General features: G+C 36.0%; 1 protein-coding gene across 6 annotated transcripts in view; it reads right to left on the bottom strand.

Annotated features, from left to right (window-relative positions):
• The window catches only part of RFX3 (regulatory factor X3), a 358,769-nt gene that overhangs the window by 338,371 nt on the left and 469 nt on the right, over positions 1-19,929 (bottom strand). The gene's annotated exons all lie outside the window — the stretch shown is intronic.

Below are 19,929 nucleotides of genomic sequence, written 5' to 3'. Positions count from 1 at the left end.
AAAGAGCCAAAGTTGAGCCCTTGAGGAAGGAAGACACTCATCACAGGAGGTTTGAGGTTCCAGAACCAAAAGCTTAGCAGGTATATAAATGGGCCAGTTTTAAAATACAGGTCAATTCTTGGATAAAGCTATACTTTACACATGAAGAGAATGTTAAACTGTTTGCTTTGGGGAAATTATTCCAATATAGAATCGATAGAACAATACGTATTCTCACAATGGAAATGGTTTTTAATTATATATATCACATAACATTTTTAAATGCAATAGCACTAAAATTTTAAAGAAACTTTTAAACAAGAATAGAATAAAACTACATGTATGCTTACTGGTATTATATGGAATGTAAAATAATAAAAAGCCAAATAAAATGATACTTTATAAAGTATCTAAAAGCACAGAAAAAGTTACTATAATGTTTAAATTGATACTGCATTAAATTCATAATAAAATTTTCCATTAAATATTATTAAAATTAACATATATATTCCATTGTTTTGCTGGGTTTCATTTATGTGTTCCAAACATAGTTTGGCTCATTAAACTTTGTAGTATTTATAATGATGTTTTCTTCATATATTACATCTTCTGTCTACTTTTGGAAAGCATGAAAATTTAATATGCATAGTCACTTAACACAGATGTTTCCTAATGGCAGAAAGAATTAAATATAACAGTTTGAGAAAAGAAATGGTAGTTTAGTTATGGGATAAGATCATTTAATTAGTGCATTGCTTTGGTTATATGATTTTACTACTGAGTCTAACTGGAAGCCTGTAATTAAAATATTTTCAAAGAGTGCCACAAAATATTTTTTGTAAGTCATATACATTTCCACTGAACCTTTAGGATTAGAGAGTAGTTTAGTAATTAAAGTTATTACATAAACAAAAAGATGCAGTATTTAATGTAATGTATGCATTTATTTCTAATGTCTTAATCATTTAATTAGATTCAAACAAGAAAACATTGGCTTCCAAATAAAGAGATTTAGGTTCTGTGTTTTGTGTTATTTATTAAAATGCCATTAATCACTATTTGTTATACATGTTAGTCTGTTCATTACAGAATAGTTGCAGTCAAATAAAGAAACTAAAGGAAACCCTCATTCCCTAAAGATACTGAATCAGAAAATATTAACACTACTTTGAATGATATCATAAATCACAGCACATTAGCTTGGTTGCCTCCTTTGTGTTCTATCCCAAACAATCTATGGCATGTTCCCAGGAACTCAGCAGCTAACTTTGAAGGAAACAGTCCAGAGGACAGTCGGTTCTCTTCCATCATTAATTCACCAAGGGACTCTTACTGTTTACCCAAATTTACTCACAAACAAGTTTAAAAAGTGACAAAAGATTAACCCCATTTCACCTCTGAAAAGTATACATGTCATGACAGGTTTTTGGTTTTTTTTCTGTGTCTGTCCTGCAAACAGGAGATGCTATATTAGAGCTTGCTCCCTTTTTAATGATAGATCAGATTTCAAATAGAGGGGACTAACAAAAGACCAGCACTTGAGAACAAATTTCCTAATTTACAAATGCTGTACTGAGAAGAAACAACATGGAGATCAATCACTTAAATACTTTAACATAGTATAAGCATTGTTTCGGAGTTTCGCGCATTGAGTCTGTTTTTGTTTTTGTTTTAATTTGCTACAGAGCAAGTGTGCTCACCAGAGAGAAAGTAAGAAAGCACCCTCCAAGGGGAATGGCCACAAAGCAAACCTTTCTCCATGCTCTTCTCAAAATTCTGGGCTCTGCACACACATTTCCAGCTTCGGGGTCCAGGACTCCAACCATGTACTGGGCCATATGAGACCCAGCCACCTTAACCACCACACCACTGACTGACCTGAGTCTATTCTTAATATATGATTTTTTGTTTTGTTTGGTTTTGTTTTTTGAGAGATTTTCACTAAAGGGTGCGTGCGCTCGCCAGACAGACAGAGAGAGACATAGAGACAGAAAGTGAGAAATCACCCACGCCACAATCCCTTCTCCTCCATTCTCCTCTCGGGATCTTTGGCACGCACGCACACGCACCCGGCATGAGTTTTAAGTCACCAGGTCCGGGACACGAACCGCGGTCGACTACATGGGAGTCCAGCGACATAGCCATTACACTAAGTGCTGGTTCCCTTAACATATGATTTTTAAAATTTTTTCAAAGCAACTTAGGGTAAAGAAGGTTGAACTTAGGACCAGCGGGTGGTGTGGTGATTGAGACATTGGACATTCCCACATGGCCAGCCTCAATTTGAGTACCAGACCTAGTGGCTTGCTTTCTCTTTCTCACTCTCGTTCGCGTGCTCTCTCTCTCTCTCTCTCTCTCTCTCTCTGTTTCTCTCTTCTAAAAACTCTCTCTCTGTTTCTCTCTGATCAAATTAAAAAATAAGTGAATGAATAAATAAAATGAAATAAATAATTCTTTTTAAAAAAGAAGGATCAACTGTATTTCAATAAACAAATATTTAAATTATATGGCTTTAAGAATAAAACAAGATACTAATATTAAATCTGTAAAATGGGCACATGTTGGGTTCAGTACACTGATTTCTCAACTTCAATCTCAATGTTTGTAGCTCTTAGATGCCTCCTTTGTGTTCTATCCCAAGCATATACTGTGATTTATTCAAAGCAGTGTTAGTATTTTCTGATTCAGAAAATGTTTAAATGTTCTGAAATATAAAGTGTTTTAAGAATACATAAATTTACAGTACACAGTTTTCTACCAAATACTGGCTTCCCAAATGTAGACTGCTTTAGATATCAGAAAAGCTAACAAAATATCCCAACTGAATATGTTAGTCTATTTTGTATAATATTGTATTAGTTTGCAATAAAATTATATTTTAACTTAATGCTTTTCTATGTATGTAATTTAGAAATAGTCAAAATTCCATGTTATCAGTCATAGGTCCCAAACCTTACTATAAATATTTCTGGGGTCAGCCTATGGTGTGGTTGTCAAGTCAGCTGGAACCCATATTGCCAAATGCTTGGTTTAAGTCCAGACCCAGGGGCTTGGAAACCTCACCAGGTAGGTGTGTATGCATGTTCAAAATCTTGTGTGGCCATCAAGCTCCCTTCCCTGGGGAGATAGTTTTTCACTTGCCCACTCTATCTGTCTGTCTTTCTCCAGCAAGTACACTCCCACAGCAGCAAAGTAAAAAAAAAAAAAAAAAAAAAACCAGAAAAAAATTTGCAAAAACCAGAAAAATAAATATGACACCCATAAAGAAACTAAGTACAATCTTTTCCTCAGCTTCTCCCATTAGTAAAAACCACAGAAAGATAAAAAAAAATTATTGCTCATTTGAGAAATTGTTTTCACCATTCCTACCCTGATGCATCTATCATACCTTATTTTTATTTCTAAATTCTGTACTAATTTCTGCCAACTTCAATTTTTAGTATCTACTACCCTAACCTTTTTGTTTTGTTTTGTTTTGTTTTGTTTTTAAGGTTTATGGCCATGACACAATCCCTTCTCCTCCATTCTCCTCTTGGGATTTTGAATGCACATGTTCCTGGCATGAGTTTCAAGCTGCAGAGTACAGGATTCAAACCAAGTTTGGCCATGTGGGAGTCCAGTAATGAAACTACTACGCCATCCACTGGTCCCAATAAATACTTAAAAAAAAAAAAAATAGTTAAAGGAGCCAACTAAAAAAAAAATAGTTAAAGGGGCCAACAGGTGGAGTGGTGGTTAAGGGCGTAGAACTCCCACATGGTCAACTGTGGTTCAAGTCTGGGATCTGGTGGCTTGCTTTCTAACTTTCCCTCTCTCTCTCTCTCTCACTCTCAGCTCTCTTGCTCTGTCCCACTTTGGTCAAATATGAATAAATAAATAAAGTTAAATGAAAGAATTCTTATTTAAAAAATGGTTAAAACCTAAGCCAATTCAGTATTTCTAAATTAACCAAAATAGTATTGGCATTAAATATACATTGATATAAATCCTTTCATTCCTTTTCAAAATGAAAACTAAAGAACAATGATATAAAGCTAAATGCTTAGAAAGTAATATACCCAGTTACCTCTTAGGTCTCTCCGAGAATGTTTTTAAATCAAACGTTAAAAATGATGTCATTAATAGTAGTAACAACATTATTAGGTATGCTGCAAATGGCAAACGGATTCACATATAGCCCTGAAATAACCCATCTTTTCCTTTACATTGTACAAGTCACGGGAGATACTCTAATTTTTCCTCCTTTGATTTACCCTTATTTTCTACTCCATTTCTTCCAAATAAGGTGTTGTCCTGGGCATGGGGTGCCATCTATTGGTATTCTTTCTAAGATTTGTAAACTACAATGTGAACAGGACCTTCCAAAGTTCACAATCAATGCATATTTGGGAAACTCCAAACAAGCAATAAAAATTAAGAAACACAATTCAATAGAGAGGATTATATCACCCAAGGAAAAAAGCCATTATTTCAAGTTTATTACCAGCAGAAGGATCAGAAAAGAGCAGAATATCATGACCATTACCATGACCTGCTCTTAAAATTATTCTGATGTATACCTCCAGTTTCTGGTAACTCACATTTCTATCAGCACCCCCCCCACAAAAATGCTCAAGCAAACCAAACCTAATCAAAAAAACAAAATGCATCTCTCTCTAAGTTCACATAACAAAGAATTCCACCTGACTTCCAAGCTGTATGGCTCTCAAACCTTTACTGAAATATAAATCCACATCTATTATACAACTCTACTCATTCAATATAATTTAAAAGGTTTTAAATTTCAAAACTCGGCAGACTTCTAAAAATAAAGGAGCAGATCAAGTGTTGATGCAGCAGCACAATATCTTAACCTACTATAATTGGGATGAATTACATTTTTTGTCTTTATTTCAGCTTCAGCATTCACGGCCCTTATTAACTAGTAGCTTCTAAAAATCATTTCATAGTGCAAGGCATTATTAAAAATTGTTCCTCAAATCACACAAAGGTCATTTCTAAGAACTTAATCAGACATTTCCCCTAACTTTCCTTGCCTGAAAACAAGAGCAATAAGGCAGAAATGCTAAATGTTCCTAAAACCATTCCAAGACATGTACTGTATAATGAAAAAAGTGAACAAGAAACTATTGACAGAAGTCCTACAACACCAACCAAAATGCACATTTAAATGACTTTCTAAAGGCCTACACATACACACACACACACACACACATGAAAACACAAATACAAACAAAACACAACATCTAAGCTAAATTCCATTTTTCTTAATATAAGTACACCCTAAAAATGTAACTTTTTAAAATAATTATTTATTTTTATTTACTATTATTGCTGTTGTTGTTAATTTGACCAGAGTGAGAGAAAGTAAGTCACCAGGTCCAGGACTCAAACCACGGTCGGCCATGTGGAGTCCAGTACCTTAACCACCAAGCCACATGCCAGTCCCATAAAGTAAATTTTTAAACCAACTATTTAAACAAACTTTAGGCCCAGGCACAGTGGCATAAGCAGTAAGGCAATGCTGGAACCCTACAGGAGGTGATGAGTTTGGACTTAGGGTCAACCTGATCATGTCCTAGGCCCACCTGCAAGCATGTCTAGGATCCTGGCTAGCTCGAAGATTGGCGGGGCAGGGGGAGGGGGACTGAAGTATGAAGAGACCCTGTCAAGTTTGCCCCCTTCACTCCCAAAAGAGACTTTTTAAAAATGCCTTTTAGGGACATTTTTATGCAGTATGATCATGTTGTAAAGCAAAGAATCTAAGTTCATCTTGTTTTGTGTATTAATTTTTTCATGTTTGGTTTTCATCATGGCACATCAAAATATATACTGTTCACCTAAAGTTATAAAGGTGATTTTCAGATTACTATCATAATAGCTTTTCATATACTCCTTATTAATGATCCTTAAAACTGACACTTCACCAAAACTCACCTGAGACTGTCATCAGATATAATCAGTTAAGCCTGATATGACAGAGTATACTCTTTAGTTCTTTAAAATGTCAGTATAAATAGGAGCAGGAGAAAAACCTATTGCAAAAATATATCTGCAAAACCATCTATTCAAAGCAAAAGATAAAGAGGTAGATTTAAGGCATCACTTGTATTATCTCGTGCATGAACTAGATTTTTTCACTATTCCTTTTCATTCTGGCCTCTCTAAATCTGGGCATCTCTTCCTTAAAAGAGAAGGATATTATTTTACATCCACTAATACATTAAGGGATAGAGATAAACTCAGTCTTCAGGAGAAAAAGAATCACTGACAAAAATTAGTAATAAAATGCCTATCCTCACAATCGTGTATGTACTCTGCACAATACTACAACAGAAAAGGAGATCTGGAAGAAATACTGCTGAATGCATCACCTGAATCACTCCTATCTCCCACCTCCCTATGCCCCCAGTCCCTACTTAAACCCACATCCCCACCAAAATTTCAAAGCCTAGGAATAGGAACTGGAGAAAATATGCCATCCCCTTTTATTGCCATTCTAACAACAGAAACAGGATACTATTTCAAAAGGTATCTGTTTTTCCCTGCCCTTCCCCAGCAATCTCCCCTATTCCTCCACAACTGAAACATGGAAGAAACTTAACTAAGAAGCAAAGTCTATAAAATGGTTTTGTGCATTAAGGTAAACTATGCTGAGACTTCAAGGGCCAGAAACATTTTAAGGATGATAATTACATCGAAATACATAAATATTTTTAAGCATGCTAACCTGCACGTAGCTCAGAAACACAGATGTTTGTATTAATAAAAAGAGCATTCGAAAATAATTTTTAGAAGCAACAGTAATTATAACCTATTAATCTTTCACACACTTTCCCATTAGGCTGGATGAGCTATGGCAGATTATATGACTTACCTTGAACTAATGTAAAAATGCTTTATGTCTTAGTCTGCATACTCTAAAATCTTATAAGGCAACTTACCAAGTTAATATTTAAAGTAAAATTTTTAAAAAATACGTACTTTTAGATCAAAAAGAATTTTTATACAACCAAACCTGAATTAAAAGAAATGTTTATCCAACTATGAACAATATTCAGGAGAAAAAAAAAGCAATTATTATTACCAATGGAAAAATCATAAAAGAATACTAGTGTGGATAACAGCACCGATTCTCAAACCAGGGTCCCACAACAACCCAAAGGCCCTCACAACTTGCCCAGATCTTAACAAGGTTTTCATAAATCGGTTGAATAGCATGAAGAAAAGGATAAAGTAAAGGCCTCAATAATGGGTAAGAAATGTTTAAAAAAGAAAAAAATGAGGTCAGCAGAAGCCTAAATTAACTTTTACTCTTTTTGATGAGAAAGAAAGAACTTCTCTCTTTGTCAAATTGCCTATCCATACACTTGGAAAATTATGTCCTGTTTTAAATATCTCATTGGTGAGCAACAGGCAGGAGCCCCAACTGTCAGACACTTGTCTGGCACACATACATAAAGAAGCTGGCTCCAGCAGGAGCTCAAGCTGTGAGACTCAGCTAATCCCTATGTGGGTGAGAAAATCAGGGCACTTGGCCACTGCTCTCTACAGAAGCCACTGAAACGGTGGAACCTTCTGAGACTTTGCCATGGGTATGGCCATTATGCAAGACTCAGGCTCTGGGTTTTCTTCCCTTCTTATCAGAAGAAACAATAGCCAAGCAACATGTTAGCCTTTGAGACAGTCAGTTACAGAAATATGATTCCTGGTTCTGTGTTACTGGTATACTTTGCTTTCCTAGGCTTGCTATGGAATCAGACTCATTGCTGGAAAGGGCTTTTTCACACCCTTTTGTTGCAATATACAGATGCAGAAGCTAAGACCTACAGGGTTCAAGGAACTAGACTAAAGTTTTCCAGTGAGTGGCCGATTGAGTACCTTTGTTTTCTCCTCTTCTTTGGTTGGCACTTTCAAGCTCCTTCATTTCTCAGCCTTGTCACTCTCTCTCATGTGCCTCTTCACAACAACTAACAAATGCACTTTTCAGGCTAGCTTCTTCACTTTGTCTTCCTGGGCCCAGGTCCTCTTATCCCATGCCCATTTCTGCCTCAACAGGAGGCATCTGAACCTCTAGGAATCTTGACCAGACTTTATAAAGCAAAGACAATCAGTATTGACTAGGAATTACTGCTTCTAGTTAGAGAAAGAGAATCCAGGAGTTAAAGAGTCAACAACAGTCATATGCAAATAGGCAAACACAAAATTTTTGGACTAGCCTAGAGCTTTACTCCTAAAGTTATTAGCCAGAGGTTACGACACAGCCATGTACCAGAAAGTAAGTCTTCTGAATCAAAACCACACACAGGTAGTATCATTAGTGAAACAAGATTGGTTACGGATTTGTTAAAAGAGCAAATTGATAGAAATTTGTAAGAAAACAGTAGATGATTAAAATGGTGAGACCAGCACTTGGCATAATGGCTATGTCGCTGTACTCCTATGCAGTTGACTACGGTTCAAGTCCCGGACCGAGCAGTTTCAACTCACACCAGGTGCATGTGCATGTAAGCCCAAGATCCAGAGAGGAGAATGGAGGAGAAGGAATTGCGGCATGGCCATCCCCCGATTGGGGGTGATTTCTGGCTTTCTGGCTGGCTGGCTGGCTGGCTGGCAGAGTGCACGCACCCTATAGCAAAAACCTCTCCAAAAGAAAAGTAATCTTGGCCAGCCAAATGGCATGGTTGTTAAAGTGGCTGGGTCCTATGTGGCCAACTGCATTGTTCAAATACAACCTGGTAGCCTGAAGAAACACGCCAGGCTTGGTGTATGCTTGCTCAAAATCCCAAAAGGAGGGAGAAATGGAGGAGAAGGGATTGTGACATTCCCCATGGAGGTGCTTTCTAACTCTCTCTCTCTCCAGTAAGCAGACATGTCCTCTGAAGAAAAGAAAAGGGATGGGGAGGGGAGGGGAGGGAAGGAGAAGGAGAAGGTGAAGTAGATAGAGTCTTACTAAGTCACATTTCCTAGCCTTCTTCCAAATGTTACTTTATAAACGTGGAGACCAGCAGATGGCGTGCTAGATACGCCCACATGGTCAACCATGGTTCCTGTCCCAGATCTAGTGGCTTACTTTCTCACTTTCTCACTTTCCCTCTCTCCCACACCCCCGCCCCCCGTGTGTGTGTGCACGCATGTGCCCCTCTCTGGTCATATTAAAATAAATGAATGAATAAATAAAATTAAATTTTGAAAAGTAATTTTTTTTAAAAAAAAAGTGTGTCAAATTCCTAGGTGAGGGACCAGCAGTTAGCGTAATGGCTATGTCACTGGACTCTCATGTACTCGACCGCGGTTCACGTCCCGGACCCAGTGGCTTAAAACTCATGCCAGGTACGTGTGCATGCATGCCCAAGATCCCAAGAGGAGAAAGGAAGAGAAGGGATTGCAGCATAGCCATCCCCCGTGGGGGGTGATTTCTCGCTTTCTGTCTGTCTGTCTGTCTGGCGAGCGCACACACCCTATAGCAAAAAAAAAAAAAAAACCTCTCCAAAAAAAAAAAAAAGTAAAAAAAAAATTCCTTGGTGAAAGGAAGCAGAGAAGAAGGCTAAGAGTCAGTCTAATTTTATATGCTAAAGCTAATTATCTATAAAAATAATGTTAAGGGGCCTTAAGTAATTTTTTTTTTTCTGGAGAGGTTTTTGCTATACGGCGTGTGCACTCTCCAGAAAGACAGAGAGAGACAGAGAAACAGAAAGAGAGAAATCACCCCCCAGGGGGGATGGCCACACTGCAATCCCTTCTCCTCTATTCTCCTCTCGGATCCTCGGCACACACACATACATGCCCAGAGTTAGTTTAAGCCACCAGGTCCGGGACTCGAACCGTTGTCAACTGCTGGGGTCCAATGACATAGCCATTTACACCAATTGCTGGTCCCCCAAAGGGCCTTAAGTAATTAATTAAACATTTTAAGTCTGGAGACGATGGGAGTGCGTAAAATGAGGGAGACAAGCAAACTGTACAATATATAATGATTCTGCAAAAATTATGACATATATTGGGCCATCAAAAAAGTCATGAAGTACTTTTTTATGCAAAAACATGTCATGACTTTTTTGACAACCCAATAGTATCAGCTAAGCTTTCAACTGAAATACAGAAATCAAGAAATCACATTTCCAGTTTGAGAAAGATTAGGATATTTGGATCACTCTAAAATGAGAAAAACATTTCATTTTTAATCAAAATGTTCAGCAAAAGATAGAAATGTAGCAAATAAATGAATAGCAACTTTAAATATAGCAGACAACTTTAAAATGTTACTTTAAATATCTTTAACATCCAAAGAAAGGAAGCCAAAGATACGGTTTTTCCTCTATAATTTCATATTATATGTTAATACTGCAGAGTGTTCCAAAGTTACTTTATAGTTCAAGATTAGAACTGGCGAATTATCCCAAAACAACTTACTACTTCAGGTACAGAAGTGGTGGCCTCATGTATTTCTCTACATTTAGTAAAATAACAAATTTAAGCAATGTATTATGAAATGATAGAATAATTCCTTGATGAACTCATCTTTATATAACTGACTAGATTCTGTATTATTATATATTAATGACTGTGTTTAGTTTACAAATAAGGCTCAAAACGCTTTCAAATGAGTTCATGTATTAACATGAAAAGGAACATATAAAATGGGACAATGAAATGGACAATGGGAGGTAGAAGAGATAACGAAATATTACATCACTAGTTCTTAATCTGAAATCCCTGGACCAGGAGAATTACACAAACATAGTAAAAGACCATCATAATAAGGACAGAGAACTAGTAATTCTAATCTAGCATTCTATTAAGCCAGTGTGATAACAAGACTGGTTATCAAGTGGTAATCCAAACCTACAATTGACAGGTTGATATCTATTTTTCAAAGTGAGGGAAAGGGAACACTACTTAATGAGAGATTAGTGAGCAAATAAATGTTTTCAAACTCTGGGCATACTAAAACCAGATGATCCATGGAACATATAAGAAGTATTCTGGGGACCAGCAGTTAGCGTAATGGCTATGTCGCTGAACTCCCATGTATTCAACTGCGGTTCGAGTCCCGAACCTGGTGCCTTAAACTCACGCCAGGCACATGTGTGTGCGTGCCCAAGATCCCAAGGGAATGGAGGAGAAGGGATTGGGGCGTGGCCATACCCCCTGGCAGGGGGTGATTTCTCGCTTTCTCTCTCTCTCTCTCTCTCTCTTTCTGTCTCTGTCTCTCTGGCGAGCGCAAGCGCCCTGTAGCAAAAACCTCTCAAAAAGAAAAAAAAAAAAATGTATTCTGGGGCCAGCAAGTGGCATGGTGGTGAAGGCACTGGAATTCCCACATGGGCTACCGCAGTTTGTGTTCCAGACCTGGAGGCTTGCTTTCTCACTCTCCCTCTCTCACTCTCTCTTTCTCTGGCAAAACTCACGTGCAATTAATTGTTGTTGTTTTTTTTTTAAAAAAAAAAAAGATGTATTCTTAGGTAGCAAAAAGACTAGACTAGGTATCTTCTCAGCATTTCCTAATACTAATAGCTATCAAGTATTAAGCATGTATTCCATGTCAAAAGCACATTACATATATTAACTCTTTTAATATTCACGAAACCTCATAAGGCAGGTAAATTTGATCTTGAAAAAATTTTTCACCTGAGAAAACGGAGGCTAACTTAGGTAAAATAACTTGTCTAAACTCACAAAGCAAGTAAGATTATCTTAAGTCTGACTCCAAAATCTGTATTCTTAACCAATATACTTGTTCTGTCCATCTACTGAAAGAACCATAGACATATTTATTGATATCCTAAATACAATTCAAACTTTTAACCAACACACTTTTACTGAGTACATCTTGTACTTTGATATTAAATGTAAAACTTCAAATATAAAGATTTTTTTTAACAATACAACTTGTCATATATTTTCTAAATCTTAGTGGCATAAAGTAACTATAAACTGTAGGACTGTATTTTTCAAGAAAAATGCCTAACCTATTTTAGCTAGACTAGTATTAAAAAATACTATTACTTTCTACTGATCTTTAAGATTCTTTAAGGCTGGGAACCAGCAAGTGGCGTCATGGTTAGGGCACTGGACACTCCCACATGGCTGACCATGATTCAAGCCCCAGACCTGGTGACTTGCTTTCTCACTTTCTCTATCTCTCTGTGTCTCTCTCGGGTCAAATTTAAAAGTTAAATGAATAAATAAATAAAATTAAATAATTCTTTTTTAAAAATGCTTTAAGGCATTCTAATATAGAATGTACCATGCCTTATAAACTTACTGTTTCTTTTTTTTTTTGGAGAGATTTTCACTATAGGGCGTGTGCGCTCACCAGACAGACAGAGAGAGACAGAGAGGCAGAAAGCGAGAAATCACCCTCCAGGGAGGATGGCCACGCCACAATCCCTTCTCCTCCATTCTCCTCTCAGGATCTTGAGCGTACACGCACATGCGCCCAGTGTGAGTTTTAAGCCACCGGGTCCGGGATGCGAACCGCGGTCGACTACGTGGGAGCCCCGCGACATAGCCATTACGCTAACTGCTGGTTCCCACTTACTTTTTAAAAATATGACAATTAGCAGACCAGCTGATGGTGTGGTGATCAAGGCGACTGAATCCCACATGGGAAACCACATAGTTCAAGTACCAGACCCATGGACTTGAAAACCACACCAGGCACATGTGATTGTGTACCTGGAATTCCTATATGAGGATAAAGGAGAAGGAACTGTGGAGTGGGCATCCCCCCCGGGGGGGGGGGGGGGGGGTGCTTTTTTTTTCCATCTGTCTGTCTCCAGCAAGCACACATGCCCTATAGCAAAAATGATGACAATAATATTAGGTTGCCAGGAAAGTCACGACGTGGTTTTCTAGGCAAAAATGCATCATGACTTTCCCGACAACCCAGTACTTAGTTTTTTAAAAATCACAATTGGCAAACTGTAGTTAAATGTGAGACAATGGCACAGATAAACTCATTACCAAGATAAATGTTTATATGTAATAACTATATCTTTCTGAGCTTATCTGAGCAAGCTCACCCTCAGTCTCAGTCTTTTAGAGCATATACCGCTGTGAAAAGAGTCAACAATAAAAGCAGCAGTTCTAAAGATGAGATTCAACAGTTCCCCTAAAAATCTCTCACTGAACAAACATTCAGATTAGGTTACTAATACATTAGAAGTAAGTAGTACATTAGAGAACCTAAACTCTTTCAGACACTAAGCCAAATTACAAAACCAAAGAAAACTACAACAGTAACATGAAATAGGAGTTGGTGTGCGCGCCCCCCGTGGGTGGGGGGGGGGTAGGTGCTTTCTTTTTCCGTCTGTCTGTCTCCAGCAAGCACACATGCCCTATAGCAAAAATGATGACAATAATATTAGGTTGCCAGGAAAGTCACGACGTGGTTTTCTAGGCAAAAATGCATCATGACTTTCCCGACAACCCAGTACTTAGTTTTTTAAAAATCACAATTGGCAAACTGTAGTTAAATGTGAGACAATGGCACAGATAAACTCATTACCAAGATAAATGTTTATATGTAATAACTATATCTTTCTGAGCTTATCTGAGCAAGCTCACCCTCTCAGTCTCAGTCTTTTAGAGCATATACCGCTGTGAAAAGAGTCAACAATAAAAGCAGCAGTTCTAAAGATGAGATTCAACAGTTCCCCTAAAAATCTCTCACTGAACAAACATTCAGATTAGGTTACTAATACATTAGAAGTAAGTAGTACATTAGAGAACCTAAACTCTTTCAGACACTAAGCCAAATTACAAAACCAAAGAAAACTACAACAGTAACATGAAATAGGGATTATCTAGGTAAGTTTAATAATATTTTATTGTTGGTTAATTAACATGATAACTACTGTAACTAGTTACACTTTTCAGACGCAGTTTTTTAAAAGACTGTACCATTAAAAAATATATATTGTGAATTATGCCATATGTGTTACAAGAATGGTCACTATAACAGTAAGTGCCAATAATGTCAAGTTCACAGGGTAGAAAGCCATATAGCCAAAGAGTATGATTCCCAGGTCAAGCTATATTTTTGAGACAGAGGTTAAAATAATTATATATGATGGTCAATGTATATACCTATGTGACTAATGCTAACATTCAGACAATGCCAAAGATATCAACCTTGACATTTTTATATGTTATGCTAATATAGTAGGTTGTTGTGAAAGTAGTGACACATTTTTGCATAGAAAAACACACTATAACTTTCTCGATGACCTAATATATCAGCACACAGAGATAAGCTTTGATATCAAACTGCCGATTTTAGATAGTACATTAAGTTTTACAGTCCATAGAAATAAGGCTAGTATATGTTTGAATGAATATATGGACAATTAAATCTTTTTCTTTAAATAAAAGTTTAATCAGTTCACATTCTTAGTGATGATAATTTCATGTCACAAACAGCACCCTCTGGTGCATCTATTATAAGATATATAAAATTCCCACAAAAAAAAAAGGACGAGATAATAGAGTAAATACGAACCTTAGAAATCAATAGGCTAATTTATTCTTATATTTTCTCCAACACATATTTTTAAACATTAATGCTTAAAAAACAATTTTCATTTTGAAAGATCACTATAAACTTCATAGCTGAAGTAGGTCAGGAATATGTTTGAGCTTGAAAACATTTAAAATATTAAACCAGCAAAAGCAATACACATTTTCAAAATATATCATTCAAATTAAAGCATAAAAATTTAATGCTGTCAAAAAGTCCTTAAGTATGAGATGGCAAAATTTAACTTGTCATGCCACCCAAATTTCACTTTATTCAAATATGCACTGTTTTTTTTCCTTCAGATAAATTTGATTCATTTAATGTTTAAAGTGCTTCTGTATACCTTTTCTGCCTTGAAAGAGTTTACCATTATTTGTAAGAATTAATAACTGTTTTCTGAAAGGATATGCAAGTTTACAGCTTGACAACAGAATGCAGTTCAAAAATAAAAGTCATGCTAATTAAATTATAAATTTTGAGTAGTTCAAAACTTTTACTTTTTAAAAAAAAAACCTAAAAAATAAAACCTTTCCTAGGAAAATAATTAACTTTAAAGGATGATTTTACTAACAACAAAAACAAAGGATGCCACCTGCTTTAGACAGCCCTTTTGTGAACCTCTGGAAGTCCCAACAATGCAGTAAAAAAATGAAAGTGGCACCTGTTTAAAGCAGCCATCTGTCCTAACAAGCGAGATTTAGTCAAACCCACTTAATCTTGGATTTCCAAAATATGGGAACACTATGCACCTGTGAACAGAGGAATTTAAAATCCATTTTCAATGGCCACCGAGAATATATATCTAATAGTTAAAAGGCAAAGAATTCATTTAGGAAAACTACTTTTAAAGTAACTGAGCAAAGAAGATTTCAGCCAAATGCTCAGCATAAAAGCAAAATAACTAGTAAACGTGTCATAATTTGAAACTTTACTTCTTTACTACTCTCACTTCTTGTAACATACTCTCAGTATGGATACCACAGAGTAATTTTCCTATCAGACTGCTCAGAGAAGTTTTTTTCTTTTAACTCTTCCCACACATGTGATTCTATATACACTCTTTAAAATACGCACTCATCTCTCTTTTGAATTTTAAAAGCAAAATCATTATACTCCACCTACTGATTTCTTCCCTTAGAAGTTTGCAGAATACACACAAAATACAAACTTTCTGAAGAATAATGAAAAATGTTACCGAAAAGTAACATATATCACCAATTAAACAATGCACGAAATCTATCTTAAGATTTGTTCATTTTTTTAATTGCTCTTTTTAATAGTAAAATAATTTACTACAATAAATTGGGATAAAAATATTGTTCAGGATTAAAACATATTAAACGTATAAGCCAAACTACAAACTTTTACTCCAATCTCTGAGTAGAAGTCTATTTGAATACTGGAGAAAATACAGTATTTTTAAATTAAGCGTTAACTACCAAATAATGGAAAAACTATGAAATGGTGCAAAACTTCTAGGAATGTATAAATTTACCATACATATGTAAACATTTTATATCCATACCATTTAATATACTTCACAGATAAAACAATCCGAAAGGAGACAGGCATTAAGACATATATTGAACTATAATTACTATTGAAAATAAGTTACAAATGACTCTTATTTAATATTTTTACTATCAAAACATGATCACATTCACATCCCTATTAGTCTAAAAACTGAAAACATAGGATAACAGCAATATAATAGTCTCTCCTAGGAAAAATATTATGGAAGAAAAAAAACTAAATGGTATTTACCCTGTGTTTAATTTTAAAATTTATCATTTGTTAGAATTTCTCATTATTATTTAATCAATCAATATGAATAATGTCAACTTACTTTGACCCAAAGCAACTCTATACCACGTATGTGTTTTAAAAGATGGATAGCAGAATTCAAGTTCTGCCCTCAAATCAACTTGTGATTGAGAATATAAATTATAAAAACCCTGAGTTATACGTAATGAGCGAAATGCCTCAAAAGACTTCTGCACACTGCAAATAAAAATATTAAACCCTAACATTATAACACATAACCTACTAGGCTATAAACCTATTATGTAAATGACCTAACATCTGAAACTGTCCCAAGACAGCAAAACTCCTATTAACTTCAGAGAGAGTTTATAGCACCCAGGAGCTTCACCATCCAAAAGTATTTAGACATTTGACACTCATCTGAACAGAAAATTTGACCAAAAAGAATTAAAAGGTGAATATTAAGAGATTTGCTTGGAACCCAGGTTGGGGAAGAGATGAATACTTATAAAGAAATCTGACCGCTCTTAGAGTGATTTCTTTCAGAACAAACTGTCATCTTCATTTAATATAGAAGCAACATGGAAATGAATTTAAAGAGGTAAAGTTTTTTTAACCCCCAATTCTTATTTTACAAAATACTATCCTTGAAAGCACTGTAATTATCCAACCTTCTCATTGACAACCTCAAGAATAATTAATACCATCACATTATTCCAGGCTGCTTAGTCAGTTAAATCACAGTTAAATCAATATATGTTTGCTGTTGGAAAGAATATTTAAACATGTATTTTAAAATTCTAAATTGGAAACTTCAATGTGTGCAACTATAATAGTGCATTATGTTTGTTCTGGCACACATTCATTACAAAGACTCTTCACTAATCATCTATTAATTAAAAGTTAGGCTGAAAATAAACAAATTTAGGGGATCTGTAAAATTGGGTAAACTCTAACCAAGAACTCTACAACTTGAAGACTGATACGTAATCAAAGCTACAGAGAAAAATAGTTTTTTAGAAGACTTAAAAAGGAAAAAGTTCTCTCCTGAGCAGATTTAAGTCACTGTCCAAATAAAACCAGAAAGTAAATTTTTAAAATATGTTAAGAACACACATGCCTAATCTTAACAGCCACAAAGTGAAATATACACACGTTTCAAGTTGAGAAGCTTCATACATTCTTTATGAACAACTTGACTTCGATTTCAACTCTCAAAAGAAAATGGAGATGAAAAAAAGAAAACTCTTAAAAGTACCATAACTGTCACAAATAACACTGTAAACTGAGTTCTTACAAAGCTTCCTTGTGTCCTTTCCCTGTTCATCACACACAAAGTCTCATAGCCACAATGAAAACTGTTAACACTCTACCATGGGGAGGGAGGTTCATCAAAGTGAAACGGATCCTCACTACCACCCCTCCCATCTCCAATTGAAGGATAAAGCACTGTCAATAACTACTAACCCAAGTATCGCAGATGCCCTGCATCCGGTTGAAATAACAAGCACACACACATACCAAAAAGAGAGGGTAGAGGGAGAAAGACTTTAAAAAAAAAAAATTCTCTTCCTCAGTACAGCAAAGAACCCAGCAAAGGGGCCCCAGCTTTCAATGTGTGTGCAAGGGGTGGGGGGGTGGGGGGAGAAGAATAATGTCAACTTACTTTGACCCAAAGCAACTCTATACCACGTATGTGTTTTAAAAGATGGATAGCAGAATTCAAGTTCTGCCCTCAAATCAACTTGTGATTGAGAATATAAATTATAAAAACCCTGAGTTATACGTAATGAGCGAAATGCCTCAAAAGACTTCTGCACACTGCAAATAAAAATATTAAACCCTAACATTATAACACATAACCTACTAGGCTATAAACCTATTATGTAAATGACCTAACATCTGAAACTGTCCCAAGACAGCAAAACTCCTATTAACTTCAGAGAGAGTTTATAGCACCCAGGAGCTTCACCATCCAAAAGTATTTAGACATTTGACACTCATCTGAACAGAAAATTTGACCAAAAAGAATTAAAAGGTGAATATTAAGAGATTTGCTTGGAACCCAGGTTGGGGAAGAGATGAATACTTATAAAGAAATCTGACCGCTCTTAGAGTGATTTCTTTCAGAACAAACTGTCATCTTCATTTAATATAGAAGCAACATGGAAATGAATTTAAAGAGGTAAAGTTTTTTTAACCCCCAATTCTTATTTTACAAAATACTATCCTTGAAAGCACTGTAATTATCCAACCTTCTCATTGACAACCTCAAGAATAATTAATACCATCACATTATTCCAGGCTGCTTAGTCAGTTAAATCACAGTTAAATCAATATATGTTTGCTGTTGGAAAGAATATTTAAACATGTATTTTAAAATTCTAAATTGGAAACTTCAATGTGTGCAACTATAATAGTGCATTATGTTTGTTCTGGCACACATTCATTACAAAGACTCTTCACTAATCATCTATTAATTAAAAGTTAGGCTGAAAATAAACAAATTTAGGGGATCTGTAAAATTGGGTAAACTCTAACCAAGAACTCTACAACTTGAAGACTGATACGTAATCAAAGCTACAGAGAAAAATAGTTTTTTAGAAGACTTAAAAAGGAAAAAGTTCTCTCCTGAGCAGATTTAAGTCACTGTCCAAATAAAACCAGAAAGTAAATTTTTAAAATATGTTAAGAACACACATGCCTAATCTTAACAGCCACAAAGTGAAATATACACACGTTTCAAGTTGAGAAGCTTCATACATTCTTTATGAACAACTTGACTTCGATTTCAACTCTCAAAAGAAAATGGAGATGAAAAAAAGAAAACTCTTAAAAGTACCATAACTGTCACAAATAACACTGTAAACTGAGTTCTTACAAAGCTTCCTTGTGTCCTTTCCCTGTTCATCACACACAAAGTCTCATAGCCACAATGAAAACTGTTAACACTCTACCATGGGGAGGGAGGTTCATCAAAGTGAAACGGATCCTCACTACCACCCCTCCCATCTCCAATTGAAGGATAAAGCACTGTCAATAACTACTAACCCAAGTATCGCAGATGCCCTGCATCCGGTTGAAATAACAAGCACACACACATACCAAAAAGAGAGGGTAGAGGGAGAAAGACTTTAAAAAAAAAAAATTCTCTTCCTCAGTACAGCAAAGAACCCAGCAAAGGGGCCCCAGCTTTCAATGTGTGTGCAAGGGGTGGGGGGGTGGGGGGAGAATTTTTTTTTAATGCTGAATATATATTAAGACTGTTTGCAGCACAAAGAAAATACAGTTTTAAAAGAAAAAAGAAAACAGTGAAGCTGATGATGGTAAAACAAGAGCAGCCCATGTAGCACCAGGCAAAGAGGGGCAAAAACGAAGGGAATAGACAGTGGGAAAAGTTCACCGATGTATGAGGATAAAAATAACAAAACCCCTAACAAGGCCCCACAAGTGCACAACAACAACAACAAAACACCACCTCTTGGGTCCCCCCTACACATTGTTGTCTATTTCGGTTTTGAAAGAAGCAGGAAACAAGCAGCTTTGAAAGAGAAGAAAATTAAAGAACGGACAAAAAAAACCCTTCTCTCTTCACCTGACCCTCCTCCTCAGACCAGACCTAGGGTAAAGATCCTGCATCCGCATCGCCAAACTGCGGCTCCCTC

The sequence above is a fragment of the Tupaia chinensis genome, unplaced genomic scaffold (assembly GCF_000334495.1).
Source record: "Tupaia chinensis unplaced genomic scaffold, TupChi_1.0 Scaffold000354_1, whole genome shotgun sequence".
NCBI classification, from domain to species: domain Eukaryota; kingdom Metazoa; phylum Chordata; class Mammalia; order Scandentia; family Tupaiidae; genus Tupaia; species Tupaia belangeri.
Note: the sequence above shows the minus strand (reverse complement) of the source record. Positions and strands in the feature narration are given on the sequence as shown.